Source organism: Papio anubis, chromosome 7 (assembly GCF_008728515.1).
Source record: "Papio anubis isolate 15944 chromosome 7, Panubis1.0, whole genome shotgun sequence".
Lineage (NCBI taxonomy): Eukaryota > Metazoa > Chordata > Mammalia > Primates > Cercopithecidae > Papio > Papio anubis.
This window is the reverse complement of record NC_044982.1, coordinates 64,012,830-64,039,235: the sequence shown is the minus strand read 5'-3', so window position 1 is coordinate 64,039,235 and position 26,406 is coordinate 64,012,830. Positions and strand designations below refer to the sequence as shown.

Here is a 26,406-nt window from a genome sequence, read left to right as displayed (position 1 = left end):
GGTGATTGACCCAGACTATTAAGATGAAATCAGTCTACTACTCCACAATGGAGGTAAGGAAGGGTATGCATGGAATACAAGAGATGCCTTAGGGCGTCTTTTAGTATTGTCAGGTCCTGTGATTAAGGTCAATGGGAAATTACAACAGCCCAATCCAAGCAGGACTACAAATGGCCTAGACACTTCAAGAATGATGGTTTGGTTCACTCCACTGGGTAAAAAACTATGACCTGCTGAGGTGCTTTCTGAAGGAAAAGGGAATACAGAATGAATAGTAGAAGAAGGTAGTCATCAACACCAGCTGCAACCACATGACCAGTTGCAGAAATAAGGACTGTAATTGTCATGAGGATTTCCTTCTTATTTTTAAATTTTTGCAATCTACTCATCTGACAAAGGGCTAATATCCAGAACCTACAAAGAACTCAAACAAATTTACAAGAAAAAAACAAACAACCCCATCAAAAAGTGGGCAAAGGATATGAACAGACATTTCTCAAAAGAAGACATTCATACAGCCAACAGACACATGAAAAAATGCTCATCATCACTGGCCATCAGAGAAATGCAAATCAAAACCACAATGAGATACCATCTCACACCAGTTAGAATGGCAATCATTAAAAAGCCAGGAAAAAACAGGTGCTGGAGAGGATGTGGAGAAATAAGAACACTTTTACACTGTTGGTGGGATTGTAAACTAGTTCAACCATTATGGAAAACAGTATGGCGATTCCTCAAGGATCTAGAACTAGAAGTACCATATGACCCAGCCATCCCATTACTGGGTATATACCCAAAGGATTATAAATCATGCTGCTATAAAGACACATGCACACGTATGTTTATTGCAGCACTATTCACAATAGCAAAGACTTGGAATCAACCCAAATGTCCAGTGACAGACTGGATTAAGAAAATGTGGCACATATACACCATGGAATACTATGCAGCCATAAAAAAGGATGAGTTTGTGTCCTTTGTAGGGACATGGATGCAGCTGGAAACCATCATTCTTAGCAAACTATCACAAGAACAGAAAACCAAACACTGCATGTTCTCACTCATAGATGGGAACTGAACAATGAGATCACTTGGACTCAGGAAAGGGAACATCACACACCGGGGCCTATCATGGGGTGGGGGGAGGGGGGAGGGATTGCATTGGGTGTTATACCTGATGTAAATGATGAGTTGATGGGTGCTGACGAGTTTATGGGTGCAGCACACCAACATGGCACAAGTATACATATGTAACAAACCTGCATGTTATGCACATGTACCCTGGAACTTAAAGTATAATAATAATAAAAAAAAAATAAATTAAAAAAAAAAAGAAAGTAGTCATCAACACCAGCTGCAACCACATGACCAGTTGCAGAAGTAAGGACTGTAATTGTCATGAGGATTTCCTTCTTATTTTGTTAAGACTGTGTTTGTGCATGTATATACTTGTACTAAAAAATTTATCTTTTCTTTCTCCTTTCTTTTTTCTTTATCATGTGACATGAGATTTATTGACATCATATCAGTGATACAGGAGTTAAGAAGAAATTACTTAGGTAGATAGTGAGGGTACCAGAGTCCTTTGCAAGGTTTTTCTTTTAATGAAAAGCAGCCCCCAGATAATTTTCTTTTCTAACAAAGATCAGCCTGTAAAATTGAACTGCAGACATAATCAAGCAAGCTGGAAGTTTTCACAGGTGAATTCTGGCCCTAGGCATATTCAAAATGGTGGCTCCATGTTCCCTTCTCTTTGCTAGCCATATGTACAGTAAGCAGCAGATAAAATGGAACTAACCAAGTGGAAAGTCTATTTGCATAATAAGATTAGGGTGGTGTGGCCAGTGTTCCCTGCGACTTGAATAAAATTATAAATTACATCAGTTACAATTGAAACATTTTAAACACTTAAAACTCATATGTATCTAGTGATGACAAAATTAAACAGCACAGATTAAGAATATATTTATCATTCCAGAAGTTTCCATTAGCTAGTATTGGTGTACAGCACCAATATAAAATTTATTGTTTTATAGAAAAGAAAATATTGATTATAGTCCTCTTACAGTGATTAATCTTGATAAAATAGGGAACTCAGAACCTTCCTGCTATTCTGATGAAAATCATCATAAGAGTATGCATTCATGTGAAGTGGATTAATTCCTTCTGCATAGTCTGTTCTCAAAAGTTTTTTAAAATTTAAAACATATGAGGCAGAATGCTTTATGATACAGTTGATACAAGAAGCAGGTTCTGCCCACAAGCATTTTGATATTTTACCAGAAAAAATACAAGCAAGGGCAAATAGTTATAGGAAAAATAAGGAAGAGAAAGACAAAGTTCAATGGCGTTTAAAGGAGAGAAAAATGATTTACATTTGAAGATAACAGGCTTCTTAGAAGAAGTGATAAGTCTAGAGATTAGATTCAGCTTCTATGTGTGCAGGTTGAAGTCATTTAGGGTTGAGCAAATAACATGAATACAAAGACACAGAGGCATGGAAATGTAGGCAATGTATGAAGCAATTTGAATTCTGTTGAGGTCTGTATAGCCAATTTTGCTGTAACGTGACATATATACTCCTAAAATATACCATGCTATGTAAAATCACACTATAAACCCAGAGAGTTTATGGGAAAATGACTTTGGGGCCTTTTCACTCAAAAACTTTGTCACTGACACATAAAAAAGAACCAATATAAAAGGTTAGCACAGTTTTATGCATGTTAAAAGGCCAGGAGACATAATGCTACAATACATATGGCATTTTACCTTGAAAAAAGAGGTGAAGTTTTCTTGCAAAAGTGAGCGCTCTGTTCCTTCTGATCTGCCCACCTGGCTCATGATGTAAAAGAAAAAGAAAACCAAACAAAAGTAAGAGACAGAGAGAGAGAGAGAGAAAGGAAAAGAGTAAGAGGAAAGAGAGGTGAAGGAAGAAAAACATCAGAGAAGAAAAGGGAAAGTGCAAAAAGGCCTGAGAGGAGGTTGGAGGTCATATGGCCCCGGGTGGCTGTTGAAAACAGTATACAGCTAGTTATTGTGAAGCGGGAGAAGGACAATTACTTAAAATAAGAGAAAAATCTACCAAATATTTTTACACCAGATGTGGCTTGGCACGGTTCATTGTCATGAGATGAGTGTGTATGCATTATGAAGTATTTCTATATAACTGAATTTAGTTTGCTGTAATTTTCTATATCTATCTAGTATTTTTTGCAAATGAAATTAGATATACAACAAAAAATTCATTTTATTCCCAAATTGTTCCATAATAAATCAATCACACTGGAAGAAATTTGCGGTTTCAACACAAGTGGTATAGCAGGACTGACTGTATTCATTTTCCTGAATTTAGGTAAAGGGCAATACTGATAAATGTATTTGTACGGTTAAATCATTGTCAAATTGTCAAGCATTTTTGAATGTTTGGTGTATTATCTATTGTTTCATAACATTACCTTACACTTAGCACACATAGCAGCTTTAAAAAACACACATTTATTATCTCATAGTTTTTCCATATGTGGAACCATAAGTCTAAGCACCACTTAGGTGGCCCCTTTACAAAACTATAATCATGCCAGCCAGATGTGGTTTCTATGGGGAGGTTGAACTGGAGATGGATCCACTTCCAAGGTGATGTGGTTGTTGGCAGCATTAAATTCCTTGTCAGCTGTTAGACTGTGGCCTCAGTTTCTTCCTGGCTGTTAGCTAAAGGTCACCCTTAGTTCCACTTCTTAGTTGGCTGGAAACTACTCTCAATTCTTTGCTATGTGACCTTCCCTAACATGACCACGTGCTTCATCAAAGCCAGCAAAGGAGACAGTCTTCCAGAAAGACAGACATGACAGTCTTAGGTAGCACAATTGCAAGCGTGACATCTCATCAGTGTTCCCATATGTTTTGTTTAGAATCAAGTCACAGGTCAAGGGGAGGAAATTATGCTAGCAATTAATGCAAGGAGTTTGGAATAATTAGGACCAGTCTGGACTCTGGTTATAGAAGAGGAGATTTCTATTTTTCATATATGAAATACTAATTGTGTCATTATCAAATAGAATGATCTTCTATAGTTAACACAAGCATCCAGCAGGGCAGTGCCACAAATGTGTGGAGTTTGGGATTATCCCCAGACTACAGAATATTTTGGCAAGGGTAAGTAACAGCCTTCACATTTAGAGTTTCATCTACAAAACTAAAACATGGTACTATTTGATGAATTTTAGATTGATTTTACTTATTTAGTTGTATAGTCAAAGCCATGATAAGTGAACTGACTGATCCACTTTAATCCATTATTTCGGCTAAATATACACATATGCATTCTGGAATAGGCAGGTAACTTTGCTTGAGTGGAAAGTAATAATTTCAATTTCCAAGATTTATCAACCAACAGATGAGGTAGTTACATTGTGAATTAATTAAAGAAAGAGTGAGTCTACTCTCCAATAAATAAAGGAATATATTATGAAGTATCTCTATATAACTGAATTTAGTTTGGTGTAATTTTCTATATCTATGTAGCATTTTTTTGTAAATAAAACTGTAGATATACAACAAAAAATTCATTTTATCCTCAAATTGTTCCATGATAAATCAATCACACTGGAAGAAATTTGTGGTTTTGAATTTTTAGGAGAGTCTCAGAGTCTCTCTCTGAGACATGTATTTACATGTAACAAAGGATAGAAATCACAAATACCTTTTCTCTTTTGACACAGAAGATCATTAATTTTATGTATATTATTTTCTATTAATATATGCATGACTCTATAAACTTAAAATTATTAATGTGTTAGGGTACTTTTTAGCCCTCCTTGACATATTTTTTCTTCTTTAAGTCAGAAGTACTTGGAATTTCAAGATAGAAAGGCAGTTAGAATGTTCTTATATTTGTTTTTAATTCTATATAAATGTAAAGGACATTTAATTTGTAAGTAAAATATATTCAAAGTCTTGTCTGAATATTCCATCCATGAAAATATTATCAACTACCAAACATTTTTCCCAAGGAATTAAATGTTATTATTTCTTTTATATCACAATATTTGCAGATCTTGAAAGAAAACAGAAAACTTCACAGTTTAAAGTGATTTCTTTTTTTTCTTCTTTAAGAGATGGGAGTCTTGCTATGTTGCCCAGGCTGAAGTTCAGTGGCAACTTTTAGGCACCATGATGGCATATTATAGACTTAAATTCCTAGGGTCAAGGGATCCTCCTGTCTCAGTCTTCTGAGTAGCTGGAACTACAGGTGCCCACCAGTGAGCCTGGCTTGAAATAATTTTTTTTAAACTAAATAATCTCATTCCTTTATTTTATTTTACATATACGATTCTAATTCCCTGATTCCAACATTGTATCATATATATCAAATTGTTCCTCAAATATGAACCTAAAATAGTAAAACTGTGAATAAATATTAATTTTCAAATGCATTTCTAAGTTTTTGAAGATGATATTTTTATGACACAACTATGAAGAATATTAATATAAGTTTTATGTACATGAATTTGTTTAAAGATTAACTGGGTTTGAAAAGTCTTCTCCCACCTCTGGAATTCCAAAATATGGCTCACTGGGAGATAAGACACTTCAAATAGAATATCATATTTTAAAATTTTGCTATATAGTTATAATTCTAGAAATAATAGAAGACAACAATTTATCGTATAAACTTGCATACTATTTATTGTGTAGAATTATGAAAATTAAAGAGAGGTCTATAAAATGAAAGAAAATGATGTACACAACTAAGCACTTTTTAATGTTTTTATCTGCACATTTGAGCCTATACTACTGTCATTCAAATTTTGAAGATTATTAATGAATACTTGTGTTTTAAAGCTTTGTTCATTAATGAATGTGTCTCTAAAATAATTCTCTCACACTTTTTCAGTTGTTTATTCATTTATTTATTTGGAGACAGAGTCTTAGTCTGTCACTCAGACTGGAATAGAGTGGCGCAGTCATGGCTTACTGCAGCCTCAACTTCTCAGGCTCAAGTGATCACCCACTGTCAGTTTCCTGGTTAGCTGGGGCTGCAAGCACATGCCACGATGCCCAGCTAATTTTTGTATTTTTTGTAGAGACAGAGTTTCGACATGTAGCCCAGGCTGGTCTTGAACACCTGGGCTCAAGTGATCCACGTGTCTCAGCCTCCCAAAGTGCTGGGTTTATAGGAGTAAGCCACTGTACCTAGTTGTTTGTCGTATTTCAAACTTTTATCTACAAACACATTCCCATAATAATGTAACCAGAATGGTATACACAAATTCTCATTTCTGAAAACAGATCTATCTATCTATCTATCTATCTATCTATCTATCTATCTATCTATCTATATCTATCTATCTCTGCATTTGCTATTCTTGTTGAATTCATTAAGGAAAGAGATACAGAATAAAAGACCTGGTAATTTTATAAAGATTCTCTGCCCTACAGATGTTTTAGTGGCTTTAATCATTGTCTTAGTTTGGCTGGGCACAGTGGCTCACGCCTGTCATCCCAGCATTTTGGGAGGCTGGGGCAAGTGGATTACCCGAGGTCAGGAGTTCAAGACCAGCCTGACCAACATGATGAAACCCCATCTCTACTAAAAAAAATAAATTAAAAAAAAAAAAAAATTAGTCGGGTGTGGTGGCACATGCCTGTAATCCCAGCTACTCAGGAGGCCGAGGCAGGAGAATTACTTGAACACAGGAGGTGGAGTTTGGGGTGAGTTGAGATCATGTCACTGCACTCCAGCCTGGTCGACAGAGTGAGATTCCATCTAATAATAATAATAATAATAATAATAATAATAATAATAATAAATTGTCATGGTGCAGGTTGTTCTAAAAAATTACCATAACTTGTTGGCTTAAGCAACAAACATTTGTTTCTCATAGTTCTGGAAGCTGAGAAGTCCAAAATCTAGATGCTGGCAGATCTAATGCCTGGTGAAGGCCTGCCCACTGGTTTCCAGATGGTGATATTCTTCTTATATTCTCCCATGGCAGAAAAGAGAGAGAGAGAAAACAAGCTCTCTTGTATCCCTGATATGAGGACACAAATTCAATCATGAGGGCTCTATCCTATATACATAATTACCCCTCAAAGACTATGCCTCCTAAAAGCATCCAATTGAGATTTAGGATTTGAACATATGAATTTTGGGGAAACACAAATTTGTATTCCATAACAGTAATGAGTAGTAAAAATAAAATTGTCTGATGATGACAAAGTGAATAGCCCTATGCTAGGTACATTCATTAGAAAACAAATGAAAAACAGAAGAAAGTAAATAGAGTAAAATAGTAACCATGATTACCTCTTGGTGATGGGATTACTAATAATTTTTGCTCTGACTAAAATTTTTAAATGATTTTCAAAATGATAAAAATAAAGGTTATTTTAATATAAACCTCATAGCAGAATGTAGTATGCACACAGTTTCATTCATAAATTCTCTAAAATCATTTCCTAGAATTTGTAACTCTTCTTTCTTTATTTTTCATATTGTTCTCACTATCCCCATTCTGACATTTTTTTCATGCCATTTATAAAAGAAGTATTTAAGATGTTCTACTGTATTAGGAACTGTATTTGAAAATGCTTGTGGGATAGATGACTCAGTCTCCTTCTGTTTCAGTTTCTGTCACTTGTACTCTCTCCCTCTCTCTCTCTCTTTAGATATATATATAAAAAATATATAATATATATGTATATATACAATATATATGTGTATATATACACACACGCACATACATTTGCCTCAATAAAGTATATGATCGCTTCTCTTTACTCCTCCCTTTTCCTTATTTTCCCAGGTAGATTGAAAAAAAATTAAATTCAAGAAATAAAAACCTAAATAACTATGAAATCGTAAAATTATGCAAACAAAAATAAAGCACAGGTTTTAAATTCAATATAAGGATAATAATATTTATGCAATCTACAGCACACAAGTAAGTGTCAAACATTTAATTACTACAATAAAACAGAACTCATGTCAGGAGCATAACATACATTACTCCTCTTATTTCTTACTGACTTCTCAAATGTTGTACTATTGTAGATATACTGCCTGACCAACATTAAAAAATAGAGTATTGCCACCTCTTAGACATCCTTTTTATCATTCCTTCTAGTTTATTATTTTCCAAAGCACTGCCTGACATATATATATATATATACACACACACACACACACATACACACACAGAGTAAATATACTTATGGCTCTATATACACTTTGTACTATCCGTACCCACATCTCATAGATGAAAAAATTTATACATGAGAAAGCTAAGGTCCAGAAAAGCTATGTGTCCAAGTCTGTAATGTCTTTTGACTTTATTTTTGTGTGTAAAGTAATGTAAGTGTCTAATTTCATCGTTTTGCATGAGGAGATTTAGTTTTCTCAATGAAATTTATTAAAAAGACTATGTCTTCTCATTTGTGTATTCTTGGTTGAAGAATATTCCAGCTGAAGATCAGCTGACTGTATATGCATGGGTTTCCTTCTGGTCTCTCTATTCTATTCCACCGCCATGCTGTTATAATTACTGTTGCTTTGTAATATATTTTGAAATCCAACAGTGTGGTACTTCCAACTTTGCTGTTCTTTCTTAAGACTGCTTTGGGTGTTCAGATATTTTGTAGTTCCATGTAAAATTCAGTATTTTTTTCTGTTTCTGTAAAAATGACATTGGGTTTTGATAGGAATTTTATTGAGTCTGAAGATTGCTGTGGATAACATAGGTGTTTCAACAATGTCAAGTCTTCTAATCTATGAACACTGTGTATCTCTCCATTTACTTTTCTCTTCTTTAATTTATTTCATCAATGCCCTGTAGTTTTCAGAGTACACATTTGTAAAACCTAAAACTATAAAGCTCCTAGAAAAAACATAGAGGAAAAGCTTCATGATATTGGCCTCAGTGTAATTTCTTTGATATGTCACCAAAAGCACAAAAAACAAAATTAAAAATACACAGGTAGGACAACATCAAACTAAAAAACCGTGTACAGCCAAAAAAAAAAAAAAAAAAAAAAAAAAATCAACAGAGTGAAAAGGCAACCTAAGAAATGGGACAAACATTTGTAAACATCCTATCCCCTCCTGACCACTTGAGTTGGTATAAACTGTATATCTGATAACGTATTAATATGCAAAACACATAAGAAACTGTTAGGGCTCAATAGCAAAAGAAAATCAAATAACTTCATTAATAGTAGAAAAATTATGTTAATAGTAAGAAAACAAATGGTCAACAAGTATATGAAAAGTTGCTCATCATCACAATTCGCCAGGAAAATGAAAATTAAACCACAACAGATATCACCTCACACGAGTTAGTATGGCTATATTTTTTAAAGATAAGGTTGGCAAGGGTTGTGAGGAAATTAGAAATTTTGAACACTATTGGTGAGAATGCAAAATGCTACAGCTGCTATAGAAAAAGTTCTTCAAAACTTAAAAATCGAGCTATCATTTATCCAGCAATCACACTTCTACATATATTTTCAAAAGAATTGAAATCATCTCACAACAGGCACTCCCATGTTCATTGCAGCCATTATTCACAATGGACAAGATCCAGAAACAGCCTGAATGTTCATCAATGTGTGAATGAATGAAGAATCACATTTTCTTTATCCATTCTTTATTGAAGTTAAATAATATTCTACATATAATATTCCAGGTATATAGAATAATATTCCATCTTAATAAAGAAAGAAATCCTTGTATATGCAACAACATAGAAACACCTGGAGGACATTATTCTAAGTGAAATAAGCAGTCACAGAAAGACACATACAGCTTCATTCCACATATATGAGCTACCTAAAGTAGTGAACTGTCACAGAGGCAAAGAGTAGAATGTAGAATGGTGATTGCCAGGGGCTGGAGGGAGGAGGACATGGGCCATTGCTACTCAAAGGCTACAAAGTTTAAGTTATCCAAAATGATAATTTCTAGAGATGTGCTGTACAATATTGTTCTAGTTAACAATATTGTATGTGTACCTCAACATTTGAGAAGGTAGGTCTCATGTTAGGTATTATTACCCAAATAAAAAATTGTACAAAAAGGTTAATTGCATATTGATACAAGGTAGAACCATGAGAGTCGTGAAACTCTATACATAGAATTATATAGCATCATTCTATAAAAAGAAAGCATTGTCAGAAATATAAGGAAACACCTCAGTAATATTAAAATGTTATGCATTACCATAATACTCTGTAGGTCAAGGAGACAAAAGTAAATCATTAAGGACTTAAAGAACTTGAATTATTTAATGTTTTCATAAATAACTGTGCATTGTTATAATGTTGTACCTTAACGATGAGAAATGCATTTTCGAATATTGCTCATAATCTATACCATAAAATATTTTAATTTCTAAAATAACAATTTTATAACTTTCTTATATCAATAATAAAGTATTGCTAGAAACTAATACTGAAACTTTGAGGAAGGAAGAAAATTACTCAGATGATTTAGGAATTGTTGCATGAATAAGGGCTGCCTTACGTAAACTAGAAAATAGCAAATGTCAGGCCAAGATGGCTGACTAGAAACGGCTTGTGTGCTTGGCTCTTACCAAAAAAAGAAAGAGTGTTGAGTGGACACTAGTTCTTCACCCGGAACAGACATGCTGACACACTATGATTCATCAGGGAAACAGCTTGACCTATGCATAACAGAGAAGAGCAAGACAGAACAACAGTCCGCCTAGAAGTGGCATGGAGCTGGAGATGTCTGCCCACTACACAGAAGCAGTGAATAAGAGTCTTCAGGGACCCAAAATTCTGCCACAGACCTCTGCATTCCTGGGGTCAGGGGGGATGCATCCATGGTCCCCAACACAGGGGCCTCCAGACTGACACGGAGAGCTACATGGAGTATGGGAAGAGCCACTGCTCAGGCATACATGGAGTCCTGAGAGCCTTGCATCCCCAGGCACCATGGCCCCAGCAGCTGCAGCTCAGTTAACATGAGAGACCAGACTCCCTCTACTCCTCCAGGAAAGGGGCCAAATCCATGGGGCTGAGCAGTGATGGGCTGAAGGCCTCTGAAGCACTTTGCAGAATAAGGTCCTCTAGCCTGTGATGCTAGTGAGGTCACTTCAGCCCTGCCTGAGTTCTTGGGCCAGGAACAGCTCTGTACTTCCCTGGGGTGGAGCTCTCAGAAGGAGACGCAGGCCACCATTTTTGCTGCTCTGCAAGTCTCCCTCTAGTTACCCTCAGGTTCAGGAAGGCACAGGGCGATTAGGAACTATTGCAGACACCCAGCACAGTGCAGCTGCCTTACAAAAAAGCAGCCAGACTGTTTTCCGCACAAGATCCTGACCCCTGCTACTTCTCAGGGCAGGGTCTCCTGATGTGGGACCTCAGCCATCCACTGCTTAGGCGCTCAGGCTGGCAGCAGCTCTTGCTGCCAAGGGACAGAGCTCCAGAGGTAGAGACAGCCACGGTTTTCTGCTGCTTTGCAAGCCCCATCTTGTTGAACTCAGGCTCTGGAGGGTAGGCAGTAATTAGGAAGTATCATGGCACCCCAGCACAGTGCAGCCACCTTACAGAAAAGTAACCAGACTGTTTCCCATGCAGGTTCCTATCCCTATGACTCCTTGCTGAGCAGAGCCTAATAACCTGGCACCTCAGTAACTCCGTGCCTTGGCTCTCAGGCTGATAGCAGCTCTGTGCTTTTCTGTAAAAGAGCTCTCAGAGGGAGCAAGTAGGCCACCATTTATGCTGCCCCACAGTGCTCCCTCTCATTGCCCTCAGGCTCGGGAGGTAGCAAGTAATGGGGGACTGATGCAGACCCCTAGTACAGCACAGACACCTTATAGAAAAGACAGATTGTTTCTCACAAGCATCCCCACATCCACTACTCTTCACTGGGCAGTGGCTCTTGACCTGAGCCCTTGCGCAATCACCCTATCCCCTCCTGACCACTTGAGTGGGTGGTAGCTCTGCATTTCACTGAAGATGAAATCCTAGAGAAAACCTATAGACCCATTGTCACTGCAGCTGGAGTGGTACCTCCCTGACTGCCCTTGGGCGGGGAAAGGAAAAATAGGTCTGGTCCAGGCTCCATTAGAACCTCCAGCGTACTGCAGGCACCATGTGAAGAGGAGCCCAGTCTCTCTTCCTTATGAGTCTCCTGCCCACACTCTTTAGCAAGCAAGGCCCATGGCTTGGGATAGCAGAATAGCTCTCCCGCCCTAGTTGAGGATTTCCACAAACAGTGGCTTTGTGTTTCTTTCCCGGAGAAGGACTCCTAGAGGCAACTGATCACCCCTCTGGCACTGCCACGATGGTGGTTCTGCCCTGCTGCTCTTGACCTGGAGAAGAAACAAAGGGCCTGAGGGCTTCACTTGCACTGCTAGCATGACACAGTCGCCATACAAGAGTAGCCCAGTCTCTCCTTGCTGTGATCCAGAACCCAATACCCTTCAGCAGTGGGGGTCCTAACTCAGATCACCAGTGCCAGTAGAGCAGCTGTCCCACCCTCTGGCTAAACATCCCTAGTAACAGCGGCTCTGCATTTTTCTCGGGTGGAGCTCTCAAAGGCAACCAACAGCCTCTCTGCCACTGCTGCTACAGTGGTACTGCCCTTCCCGCCCTCAAACTGAAAAAGAACCAAAGACCCTGAGTGCTTTAACCACACATCCAGCAAGCCACAGCCACCCTAAGGAGAAGAGGCCAGTCAGTCCCCCAGTAAGGGCCCCCCACCTCAGTCATCACCAGGCAAGACTCCCCAGCTTGAGGCCTCAATGCAGCCACCCCATCCCAGGTGAAATGCACTAACTGGCAGTGGCTCTGCATTTCTCTGGGGTGGAGCCCCAAAAGACAGTGACACACCATCTGGCATAGCCACTGCCAAGGTTCCTTCCCCTGCTGTCTCCAAGCTGGGGAAGAAGCATAAAGCCTGAGCTTACCCCAGGGTAGTGGTGTGCAGCCCAGGAGTGCCAAGCTGAGATCTGCAGCCAGCCCTTGAGTGGGAGAGGAGTCCACACTTTTAGAGCATTGAGAGGGAGCACGGCTGCAATCAAGAAGAAATATAGAGGACTCACATGGCTGAGTTAGAGCCTACCTTCTGGCCATTATGCTGAGGCACCGTCTACTGGATCCCAGCCCAAGCTTCAACACCAAAAATACTTTGCTAATATACTCCTCTGGGAAATCAAGAACAATAACTCAGCTACAGATAAAGATCCTGCACAAAGCCTCAGTATTCTTAAAACATGCAGAAAGAATGCCAACTGACTATACTCAAATTACAACATAGTTGAAGCTATATCAGCCCACAGAGATGATAAAGAACCAGAACAAGAACCCTGGCAACTCAAAAATATAAAGTGTCTTTTTTTTCCTCCAAATGACTGCACCAGTTCCCCAGCATGGATACTTATTCAGGTTTAAATGACAGAAATGACAGAAATAGAATTCCAAATATGGGTAGGAATGAATATCATTGAGATTCAGGAGAAAGTTGACACAGAATCCAAGGATTACAATAGGAAGATATAGGAGAGCTGATAGACAAAATGGCCATAATAAGAAATAACCAACCCGATCTGATAGAGTATGGAAAACATATTAGAAGAATTTCATAATGTAATTGCAAATATTATAGCAGAATACACCAAGCTGAGGAAAGGATCTCAGAGCTAGAAGGCTGGCTTTCTGAACTAACTCATTCAGATCAAACCAAAAACAAAAACAAAAACACGAAACTTCTGAGAAATATGGGATTATGTAAAGAGACCAAATCTATGACTCATTGGTTTCCCTGGAAGAGATGTGGAGAAAACAAGTCACTTTGAAAATATATTTGAGGATTTCATCCATGAAAATTTCTGCAAATTTGCTAGAGAGGCCAACATTCAAATTCAGGAAATGCAGAGATGCCCTGAGGGACACTAAACAACAATAAAAAACATTCACAAGACTCATCATCATCAGATTCTCCAAGGTTAAAGTGAATGAAAAAATGTTAAAGCTAGCTAGAGAGAAGGGGCAGGTAACCTTCGAAGGGAACCTCATCAGGCTAACAGCAAAATGTTCAGCAGAAATGCAAGAAGCCAGAAGAGATTGGGGGATTATGCTCAACATTCTTACAAAAAAGAATTTTCAACCAATAATTTCATATCCAGCTAAACTAAGCTTCAAAAGTGAAAGAGAAATAAGATCAATTTCAGACAAGAACTGCTAAAGGAGCTCATTACCACCAGACCTGCCTTAAAAGGAGTGCCAGATATGGAAAAGAAAGGCTGTTGCCAGCCACTACAGAAACACACTTCAGTAAATAGACCATTGACTCTATAAAGCAACCGTACAAAAAAGTCTGCAAAACAACCAGCTAACAATACAAGAACAGGATCAAATTCACACATAACAATATTAACCTTGAAAATAAATGGGGTAAATGCCACAATTAAAAGGCATAGACTAGCATGCTAGATAAAGAACCAAGACCAATGATAGATAATCTTCAAGAGGCTTACTGCCCATGCAGTGACACTCATAAGCTCAAAGTGAAGGGATCGAAGAATCTACCAAGCAAATAAAGAAAAAGAAAGAAGGAAGGGAGGAAGGAAGGAAGGAAGGAAGGAAGGAAGGAAGGAAGGAAGGAAAGAAAGAAAGAAAGAAAGAAAGAAAGAAAGAAAGAAAGAAAGAAAGAAAGAAAGAAAGAAAGAAAGAAAGAGAGAAAGAAAGAGGGAGGGAGGGAAGGAAGGAAGGAAGGAAGGAAGGAAGGAAGGAGAGAGAGAAAGAAGGAAAGAGAAGGAAAGAAAGAAAGAGAGAGAGAGAAAGAGAGAGAGAGAGAGAAAGAAAGAACAGACAGGGCTGCCATTCTTATTTCGGACAAAACAGACTTAAAACCAACAAAGATAAAAAAAAAAAGACAAAGAAGAGAATTACATAATGGTAAAGAGTTCAATTCAAAAAGAAGCCCCAACACAGGAGCAACCAGATGTATAGAGCAAGTTCTTAGAGACTGTAATGGTTAATATTGAGTGTCAACTTGATTGGATTGAAGGATGCAAAGAATTCTTCCTGGGTGTGTCTGTGAGGGTGTTGCCACAGGAGATTCACATTTGAGTCAGTGGACTGGGAGAATCAGATCCACCCTTAATCTGGGTGGGCACCACATCATCAGCTGTCAGCATAAAAGCAGGAATGAAAAGAGCAGACTTGCTGAGTCTTCTGGACTCCGTCTTTTTCCCATGCTGGATGCTTCCTGCCATTGAACTTTGGATTCCCAGTTCTTCAGCTTTGGGATTCTTGAACCTTCAACAACAGACTGAAGGCTGCACTGTTGTCTTCCCTACTTATGAGGTTTGGGACTCAGACTGGCTTCCTTTTTCCTCAGTTTGCAGATGGCCTATTGTGGGACCTCACCTTGTGATGATTTGAGTCAATACTCCTTCGTAAACTCCCCTTTATATGTACATCTGTCCCATTAGTTCTGTCCATCTAGAGAACCTTGACTAATGGAGAGACCTACAAAGAGATTTAGATTTTCACAAAGTAACAGTGGGGGACTTCGACATTTTACTTACAGTGTTAGACATATCACTGAGGCAGAAAATTAACTAAGATATTCAGGACCTGAACACAACACTTGACCAAATGGATATAATAGACACCTACAGATGGCAAATATTCTGAAATAACCCAAACAATTGGACATAAAATAATCCTCAGGAGAAAACAAAGAAAAGAAAATCCTAAACCATCCCAATCACATTCTCAGACCATAGCACAATAAAAAATAGAAATTAATGCTAAGAAAATCACTCAAACCCTACAATTATATGAAAGTGAAACAACTTGATTCTAAATGACCTTTGGGTAAACAATGAATTTAAGGTAGAAATTAACAAATTCTTTGAAACAAATGAGAGCAAAGACACAAGATATCAGACTCTCTAGGACACAATTAAAATAGTCTTAAGAGGGAAATTTATAGTGCTAAATGCCAACATCACAATGTTAGAAAGATCTAAAACTAACAACCTAGCATCACATGTAGATGAACTAGAAAAACAGAAGCAAATGAACCCTAAAGCAAGGAGAAAAAAATTTACTAATATCAGAGCTGAAGTGAAGGAAATTGAGACACACACAACAAAATATAATAAAAGATCAATGAATCCACAAATTGTTTTTGTGAATGAATAAATAAGATAGACCTCTAGCTAGACTAACAAAAAAAGAGAGTAGATCCAAATAAACACAATCAGAAATGGCAAAGGGAACATTAACATTAACCCCATAGAAATACAAGAAAACACTCAGAAACTATTATGAACACCTCTATGCACCCAAGCAAGAAGTCCCAGAAGAAATGGATAAAGTTCGGGAAACACACAACCTCCCAATAATGCAACAAAAAGTAATTGAATCTCTGAACAAACTAATAATGATTTGCAAATTGAATTAGTAATAAAAAGTCTACCAACCAGAATAAATCTAGGACACATGGATTTACAACTGAATTCTACCAGATATATAAAGAAGACCTGGTGCCATTCCTACTGAAACTTCCAAAAAAAATGAGAATTCTGTGAGACCTCACTCATTCTATGAGGTCACCATCATCTTGATACCAAACCAGTCAGAGACACAACAACAACAACAACAAAAACAAACTTCAGGCCAATATCTTTGATGAACATAGATGCAGAAATACTCAACAAAATACTAGCAAACTGAATCCAGCAACTCATCAAAAAGTTAATATACCAGGAAATAGTTGGCTTTTTCCCTGGTATGCAAGATTGGTTCAACATACACAAATCAATAAATGTGATTCATCACATAAACAGAACTAAATACAAAAAAAGTTCATCTCAATAGATGCAGAAAAGATTTTTCATATAATTAAACATCCTTTCTTATTAAAAACCCTTAAATTAGGCATTAAAGGAACATGCTTAAAAATAATAAGAGCCATTTATGACAAACTCATAGCCAACATTACACTGAATGGGCAAAAGCTGGAAGCATTTCCCTTGAAAAACAGAACAGGACAAGGATGACGTTTCTCACCACTTTTATTCAACATAGTACTGGAAGTCTTGGCCAGAGCTACAGGCGAAATAAGGAAATAAAAGATATCCAAATAGGAAGAAAGGAGGTAAAACCATCCCTTTTTGCAGACATCCCATAGCCTTTGCCCCAAACTCTTTGACCTGATAAACAATTTCAGCAAAGCTTCAGGATAAAAAGTCAATGTGCGAAAATCGGTAGCATTTCTATACACTAACAACTTCCAAGCTGAGAGCTAAATCAAGTACACGATCCCAGTCCCGGTAGCCATGAACAGAATAAAATATCTAGGAATATAGCCACCTGAGAGGTGAAAGATCTCTACAATGAGAATTACAAAACACTGCTGAAAGAAATTAAAGTTTACATAAACAAATGGAAAAACATTTCATGCTCATGGCTAGAAAGAATCAATGCTATATTTAAATGATGATACTGCTCAAAGCAATTGACAGATTCAATGCTATTCTTATCAAACTACCAATGATATTCTTCACATAATCAGAAAAATAATTTTTAAAGCTCGTATATAACCAAAATAGCTTGAATTGCCAAGGGAATCCTAAGCAAAAAGAACAAAGCTGGAGGCATTACATTACCCAACTTCGAACTATACTACAAGGCTACAGTAACCAAAACAGCATGGTAATGGTACAAAACAGACACATAACCAACAGACCAGAATAGAGAGCCTAGAAATAATGCTGAACACCTACAATTATTTGATCTTTGACAAAACTGAAAAAAAAAAAAAAAAAAAAATGAGCAAATGACTCCCTACTCGATAAATGGAGCTGGGCTAACTGGCTAGCTATATGCAGACAACTGAAACTGGACTTCTTCCTTACAGTGTAGCAGGACGAGCCGCAGACAAAACTCCTCAGACACCGGATTAAAGAAGGAAGAGGTTTTTTATTCGGCCGGGAGCGTCGGCAGACTCACGTCTTAAGAGCCGAGCTTCCCGAGAAAGAAATACTTGGCCTTTTTAAAGGCTTACAACTTTAAGGGGTCCACGTAAAGGGGTCGTGATAAATCGAGCAAGTGTGGAAAACGTGACTGGGGGCTACATGCATCAGCTAACAGAACAAAAATTTTACAATGCTTTTTCATACAGTGTCTGGAATTTACAGATAACACAAGTAGTTTAGGCCAGGGGTTGATGTTATTATTATTACTTTGTTTAACTCCTAGGGCCGGGTGGTGGTGCCAAGATTGTCTGGCTATTTATCTTACTTTTGTTTCTTTCTCTCTCTTCTCCTGTCTTGTGAACTAGGCAAGGTGGGGGGAGGAGGGCAGCAGGAGTAGTAGTGGTCTCCTTCCTTAACAGTACATACAATGATCAACTCAAAGTGGAATAAAAACTTAGATGTACACCCTAAAGCTATAAAACTCTAAAAGATAACCTAGAAAATACTATTCTGGATATAGGATCTGGCAAATATTTCATGACAAAGACATTAAAAGCAATCACAACAAAAATAGAAATTGACAAAGGGGACCTAATTAAAGAGCTTCTGCACAGCAAATGAAACTTTCAGTAGAGTAAACAGAAATCCTATAGAATGGAAGAAAATATTTGCAAACTAATCATCTAGCAAAGATCTAGTATCCAGAATCTATAAAAAACTTTAACAAATTTACAAGAACAAAACAAATAACCACATTAAAAAGCGGGCAAAGTATATTAACAGACACTTTTTAAAAGAAGACATACATGTAGCAAACAAGAATATTAAAAAATGCTCAACATGCTCCACATCACTAATCATTAAAGAAATGCAAATCAAAACCACAGTGAGATACTATCTCATACCCGTCAGAATGGCCATTATTAAAAAGTCAGACAATAGCAGATTCTGGCAAGGTTGCAGAGACAAAGGAGTGCTTTTACACTTCTGGTTGGAATATAAGTTGGTTCAGCCATTGTGGAAAGCAGTTTGACAATTTCTCAAAGAACTAGAAGCAGAAAATGCATTTGACCTAGCGATTCCATTATTGGGTATATGTCGAAAGGATTATAAATCATTCTACCATAAAGACACATTTATGTGTATATTCATTGCAGCACTATGCACAATACCAAAGACATGGAATCAACCTAAATCCCCATCAGTGGTAGACTGCATAAGGAAAATGTGGTACATATACCCCATGGAATACTGTTACAGGGTGCTTGCAGTTTCACTCTTCTGGCTGGAAACTTCTGTGACTAGTGGCACCTTTGCCCAAGTTTTGCTCAGGCCTGCTGGGCTTGTTCTACCTAGTCGACTTGGCAGACTGTGCTTGGCTCATGCTACTGGCCTGGATCCCATGCTGCCAAAGGCAAGCCAGGCACAGAGTGGTGAATGATGTGTGAGCAAGTGAGCATGGGGTCCCGCCACTGCGCACAGCCAGGCACACCAGCTGCAGCGGGGTAGGCAGCTCCAGGCACCAGCAGGGGTCCCAGCTCTCTGTGAGACTGCAGAGGGACCAGACGTTTTGCAAGCAGCTTCCACAGCTGGCAGCATGAAACACAGTGGCACCCGGGAGCTTGGAGATGCCAGGAACTGCAGAGCCCCAAACAGGGTGTCATAGCCCTGGCATGGGGAGCTCCTAGGTCTGGGCTCCCGAAAGAGCTGAAGCTCTTCTGTTCTTTTTTTCTTGTTGCCTGCAAAGTGGCAAGCAAAGGGCATGTTTCAGCGCTGTTTGTGTTACAGCTCTTTCAGCCCTGCCATTAAGCGGGTCCTGAATTGTTGTTTCATGTTCAGGAAGAATGATATACATGGACAAGTGGAAGGTGAGCAAGAGAAAGAGATGCTCTATTGAGCAACAGAACAGCTCAGAGGAGACTCCCGGTGGGTAGCTCCTCTCTGCTGTCAGGTCATCCCATCACCTGCTCTGCTCTCAGCAGAGAGGAGACCCACAGTTGGAAGCTCCTCTCGGCAGGCAGGTCTTTCTGTTGTCTCCTGGAGTGGGGCTGAGTCCAGGATTGTTAGGAGCTTCAGAGGGGAGGAAGTGCATGCTGATTGGTCCATGGGCAGTCATGGGCGGGCCTGGAAAAAGGACACTAAGTTCTCACTCTGGTCTGCAGAACCGGCAGCCTGGTACCAAGGTGGGGTTTAACTGGGCACCTGCCCTTTTCTTCCCAGGAGCCTGTCCGCCTCCTGCCGCCATTAATCTGCCATCTATGGTGCCCCACAGTGCCCAGGCTGTTCGTGTGGAGGGGTGCCTGCAGACTCACACCTAATCATCTTTAGTCCCACTTCAGCCTCCCTCCTGTGCTCCTTTGTTTCCCAAGTCTGGAGGGGGCTGAGGCAGCAGGGTGCTGGTGTGTCAGCACTGCCCTGAGCACATGCACACCCACCAGGTTGTGACAGCACCCGGGCTCAGCCACAACTTTGCTCCAAAATTGGAGTGGGGAGTTGGTGGTATAGTGGTGAGCACAACTGCCTTCCAAAATTAGAGTGGGTTTCGGGAGTGCGGAGAGGCCAGGAAGTGGGAACAGACACTTCTGAGTCTGCAGGGAAGGGGGCGCTTCCTAAGCCTCTGAGAATGCGGAGGTGTCGGGGTCCACAGCCATGACTGAGCAGCTGCACCTGCCCAAAATGGCGGGAATCCTATCGCCGTAACTTGAAAGGGGGTGGGGCTTCACCTGTTCCCAGCTCCTGCCAACTCCACGGAGTACGCAAGTACGCAGACCTGGCCCTGCCTCCCTGACTGCAGTCAGTGACACGGCAGTGGCTTTTCCAGATGGGCCGCCACTGCCATCCATACTATGCAGCCATTAGAATGGAACGAGATTGTGTCGTTTGCAGAAACATGGATGAAACTAGAGGCCATTATACTAAATGAAGTAAGACAGAAACAGAAAACAAAACATCTCATGTTCTCTTAGTGAGAACATTGAGTACATATGGACACAAATAAAGAAATAGTAGACACAGGGCCTTACTCGAGTGTGAAAGAAGGAGAAAGTTGAGGATTAAAAAATTACTTTATTGAGTACTATGCTTACTACCTGGGTGGTGATGTAAAAAGATAAAGAAAATTTATAATGAGAAAAATAAACCTATCTTTCGTAGAACTGATAGCTAAGACCAAGAACAGGTTCTTCAAATAAAAGAGAAAAATGTAATAAAAGAAAACATAGAAGAAAGACAAGTAAATTATAAAATATATTTTCAAATTTGAAGAGAACATTAAGACTTGGAGTAAAATATTTCAAACAACTGCTACAATTGGAAACACTGACTAAATAAATAACTCTTTAAAAAATGTAAATAACAATGAACTTATTGGGAAGGAAAAATATTATAAGACAAATGAAGAAATTGAAACACACAAAACAAACAAACAAAAACGTGCTGAAAAAATTGGCAAAAGCAAAAGGCAAGTATCTAACTAGGATTTCAAAACCAATGCTCCCAACCACCTAATTCAAATAAAAATTTGGGATTATCACTGTTGCTGTTTGATAAAACTAAAGTAAAACCACACAAATCAGAACCAACACTTTATATCAAGTAGTGGGGGAAAATGAATGAAGTTGAGACATTCAGAAAAAAAAACATATCAGACATGACTTAAGCAATTATTGCAATAAATAATTCTTTAAGGCCAAAAGTAATGTATTGTCTTTTTGGAGCAATGGATTTTGTTGATATATTTCCTTAAACCAACAACTTTCTGTGATACATACTTTGATCAGAGTGTTCATTTATTTAATACATCTGCATTCTATTTGCAAATGTTTTATTAAACATTTTGTACCTATAAGTAAGATTGGACTATAATTATTTTGTAGAGGACTTTTATAGAAAATATTGATTTAAAAAGTACTGATTTACAAAGTGAAATTTTACATTACATTTACTCTGACTTTATTAAATAATTGGGAAACATTTCAACTTTTTATATTGCTTAATTATGGAATTATTCAGTATCCATATTTAACATTTGTTGTATTTACAAAAGGTCAATTTAAAAAAATATGTATTTAATACATTTCCACATGAAGTGTATCTTTTATTAGTAGAAATTGTCTTATGATTGCCCATTTTGTCATCATCCTTTGGGCTTATCTTACTCAGTTGTTAAGTGTTCTATCTGTGCTGGATTCACATTTTGCACTGACTTTGAATGTCACTCAGTTGTTCTCCAAAATTGCTTTTGTGGCCTTAACAAATGTTTCTTGGTTCATTATTTTTACTTGTATTCTTCATATGTAATGTGCATTGCAATATTAGACGTTAAATGAAATACAATCAAGGAATAATTGACCTAATACTTTGAATATATCAAAGACTGGAATAAGTGGTAAGGTTGATTTGGATGAGGTTCTTTCACGGAAACTAACCTTACATTTTAAAATTTATGACTATTTTTCTTACACTATATCTTACTGCTAGCACACTTGGATATAAAATCCAAAAATGCCTTTTTATGGCTAAAAAACTGTATATAATTAAATAATAATTACATAAACTTTACCAATAAGCTTATTGCTTATTTATAATCACTTGTGTTAATACATGTTTACATAATGTTTATTTCTCTGCATATGCAACACATGCATTTCATCTCTTTCCTTCCAGCTTGTGATCATACTGTTCTATATTCTATACTTTGCACATTTTTTTCTTTCTTAAAGTGTAGTAATTTTCAATCTCCAGTGTATAAAATGATCTTTTTTAACTTTTAATTATCCATGTTTTTATATAATTTTTGCTTTGTTTTCCCAATTTTAAATGCAAAAGTAATGTTTGCTTTAAACTATATAGTTTTTTTCTTTTGTTTACAAGTGATGTTGAATATGTATGTATGTCTCTGTATTTTCAATTTTTCTGTCATTTATTTATGCAAGGTTTATAACTGTGTATCATCTTAGGTGGTTATGGTTTTCTTAATGATTAACATAACTCTATAGTCCTAGTATTAACATATTCTATAAAACATATCACAATTCAGTTTTCTACCAGTGATTATTTTATAGTTATCTTGATCTACTAAATTTGTATACATTTTATTAAAACACATTATGCATATAGAAAGGTGCACAATTAGAAATGAGCATGTTGATAAATTATCAGAAAATGAACAGTGATGTGACCATTACCAAAGTAAAGGAATAGAATATAACTTGTGTTCTAGAAATCCCTCTTGTGCCTCAGCCCAAAGTTAATCCACTCCCACTACTCTGACTTCTATCACCATAAGATTGATGTTAATTTAAATATTTTAAAAACCTATCAATTTTTACTATAGATTGCTTATCTATGATTAGGATATCCTTCCTTATCCTAAAAACAGGTAAATATTTTTGCACATTTTTTCATCATTTGGGTATTAAATATTTACATATATGCAACAGTTTCTCTGGAATTTGCTCTTGCTTAAATATAAAATAACACATTTTTGTAATTATTTTTCAATGTTTTCTATACTGCATATTTGGAGACTAAATGATACACTCCTAAATAACATATGGCTAAAGGAATATCAAGGGAAATTTTAAAAAACAATTGTAATTAAATGAAAATGAATTTAAAATATCAAAATTTGTAGGATGCAGCAAAAGCACTGCTTAAAGAGAAATGTATAATAACATTAAAAACATATTAGAAAAGAATAGAGATTTCAAATCAATCATCTAAGTTTCCACGTTAGGAAAATAAGGAAACAAAAGCAGTGTAAGGCTAAATAAAACAAACGAAAAAAATGAGTCTGAGTGGAGTGAGTTAGCCAGCCAGCCATGAGGTTGTATGGTTGCATCTGTGAAACCAGTAGTGCTTGCAGCACAGGTGACCAACCGATGGGAGAGCAGATTGCAGAATTCAAAGGAATATTTTCTCTATCTGACAAGGATGATGATGGAACTGTAACAATAAAGCAATTGAGAACTGTAATGAAGTATCTTGGGTAGAATCCAAAAGAAGCAGAGGATATGATTAATGAAGTAGATGCTGATGGTAAGGGCACAATTGACCCTCTTGAATTTCTGACAATGATGGCAAGACAAATGAAAGACCCAGACAGTGAAAAAGAAACATTCCATGTGTTTGATAAGGTTGGCAATGGTTATATTAGTGCAACAGAGCTTCACCCTATAAACCTTAGAAAGAAGTTAACAGATACCAAGGCGATGAAATGATCAGGGAAGCAGATATTGATAGTGATCGTCAAGTAAAGTATGGAGAGTTTGTTCAAATGATGACAGCAAAGTGGATGTTGTGCAGAATGTGTTACATTTCTTGTACAAAATTGTTTATTTGCCTTTTCTTTGTAACTTATCTGTAAAAGCTTTTCACTACTGTCAAAAAACACCACCATATGGATGTATAGTAGTTAGGACTTCATTCCTCCATGTTTTCTTCCTTTCTCTTAATGTCATTGTCCTGAAACCTGATTTTAGAATATTGATCAAGTAATATGTTGTATGTGACTTACACTTGAATATATATCTAAGCCATTCTGCACATCTAAAATTAGATGGAGTTGGTCAAATGAAGGAATATCTAGGTTATGCCTTCTTATAAAGTAGGTTTCTTTAGGATCTGTGAGCATGTTGTTGAAGTGTGAAGTTGTAACTGTGCAGACTATAAACAGTCAACAATATGCACTAAAAAGTTGCACTATTGCAAAAAAGGTGTGTTATTCAGGTTTTTATATACTATTTTTTCATACTGCTTCTCTTGTACTGGAAACATTTTCTCCTCCTGTTACTTGCTTTTTACACTGTTGTTAGCCACTTAAAGATAATCTGCTGATGGCATAATTTGCCTAAAATCCATTCCAAGTTGTATATTTGTTTTCCAATAAAATATTACAATAAAAAAGAATAAAACATAAAATATACCAAAGAAATAATAAAAACAATTGAGTAATGAAAGTTACATCTTACATTCTGAATATTATGTTAAGGTGACTAACTTACATTTAATCATTTTCCTCAAGTAAGATAATTAATTGCAAACAATATCAGCAATCAAATATGTTCTGTTAACTGTCATCTACTACAGCAGGGGTCTAAAACCCCTGGGCTACAGTCTGTGGCCTGTTAGGAACAGGGCCATATAGCAGGAGGTGAGCACTGAGTGAGTGAGTGAGAGCATTACCACCGGAGCTCCACCTCTGCTCAAATCAGAGGCAATGTTAGATTGTCACAGAGTGCGAATCCCATTGTGAACTGTGCATGCCAGGGATCTAGGTTGCGTGCTCCTTATGAGAATCTAACTAATGCCTAGTGATCTGAGGTAGAACAGTTTCATCCCAAAACCATCCTCACCATACCCCTGTTCTTGGAAAAATTATAATCCATGAAACTGCTCCCTGGTGCCAAAAAGCTTGGGGGCCGCTGATAGAAGTTATTCATTATGCCAAAAGAACATAGATTTTTGGAAAAAGTAAATGAATAAATACCAAACTATAAAGTCATTTACACAAAGTGATGGGTTTAATGATCATTGTGTAGTCTATACAAAAATTTCACTTTCTTCATATCCATGATTTTATCATTTTATTTGGCAAATACCTGATTTGTGTGAGACCGATATCGTTCCCTACAAAGGAATACGCTAGTTGTTATAAGTCAACTTATTTATTTTACCACAGTCATGTTCAATGGTGGAAACTTGGTCTAATCAAATCGAAGCTGAAAACCTATTATATGTATTATTTTTTATATAGTTTGGAGAGAAAACACCTCTTTGGTCTGGGGGGAAGGTGAGTTTGAGGTATACAGAGGAATGTGCAACTGATGTGTTTATTTGCCATCATGGGCAAGTCATTACAAGGTTAAAGCTGATATTACAGAGAAATGAAGCCAGAACCATCACTGAATCACATCTGATATTGTTTTATTATTTTAATCAGTTTAAAAAAGGTTTATTACTTTCAGAAAGGTATCTGCCTCTTAGGTGGCCCTATTAGCATAGATACTCAGAAATTTAAGAAATTTTAGAAATTTCTAATGATGTATATTTTCCAAAAAATAAATTTTCAGTCAAATGGATTTTTATGAGAATATTTTGTAGCCAAAGAAGTTTCTGTTTCATTATACCTATTAACATTATTCTCCAATATTCTGAATTTGCCCATAATGAAGGAAAGAGTGAATAATTCAGTGAGTACTCAATGTTTATTTTTTCACTATTTTTTTCATTAATAGACTTTATATTTTGTGCAGTTTCAGGTTTACAGAAAAATTAAGTGGAAAATACAGAGTTGCCATATGCCATCTCATACTCTCCAAAGTTTCCTCTATGATTATCATCTTAAGTTAGTGTTGTGATTTTTGATTTGTTATCTTTTGATTGTTAAATGTTGATTGGTTACCATTGATGAGCCAATATAAATACCTTATTATTAACTAAAATC

At 37.2% G+C, this 26,406-nt stretch overlaps 1 pseudogene; it reads left to right on the top strand.

The window, feature by feature from the left end:
- Positions 1-22,801: 22,801 nt before the first annotated feature.
- LOC116275729 lies at positions 22,802-26,121 on the top strand (annotated as a pseudogene).
- Positions 26,122-26,406: the final 285 nt, after the last annotated feature.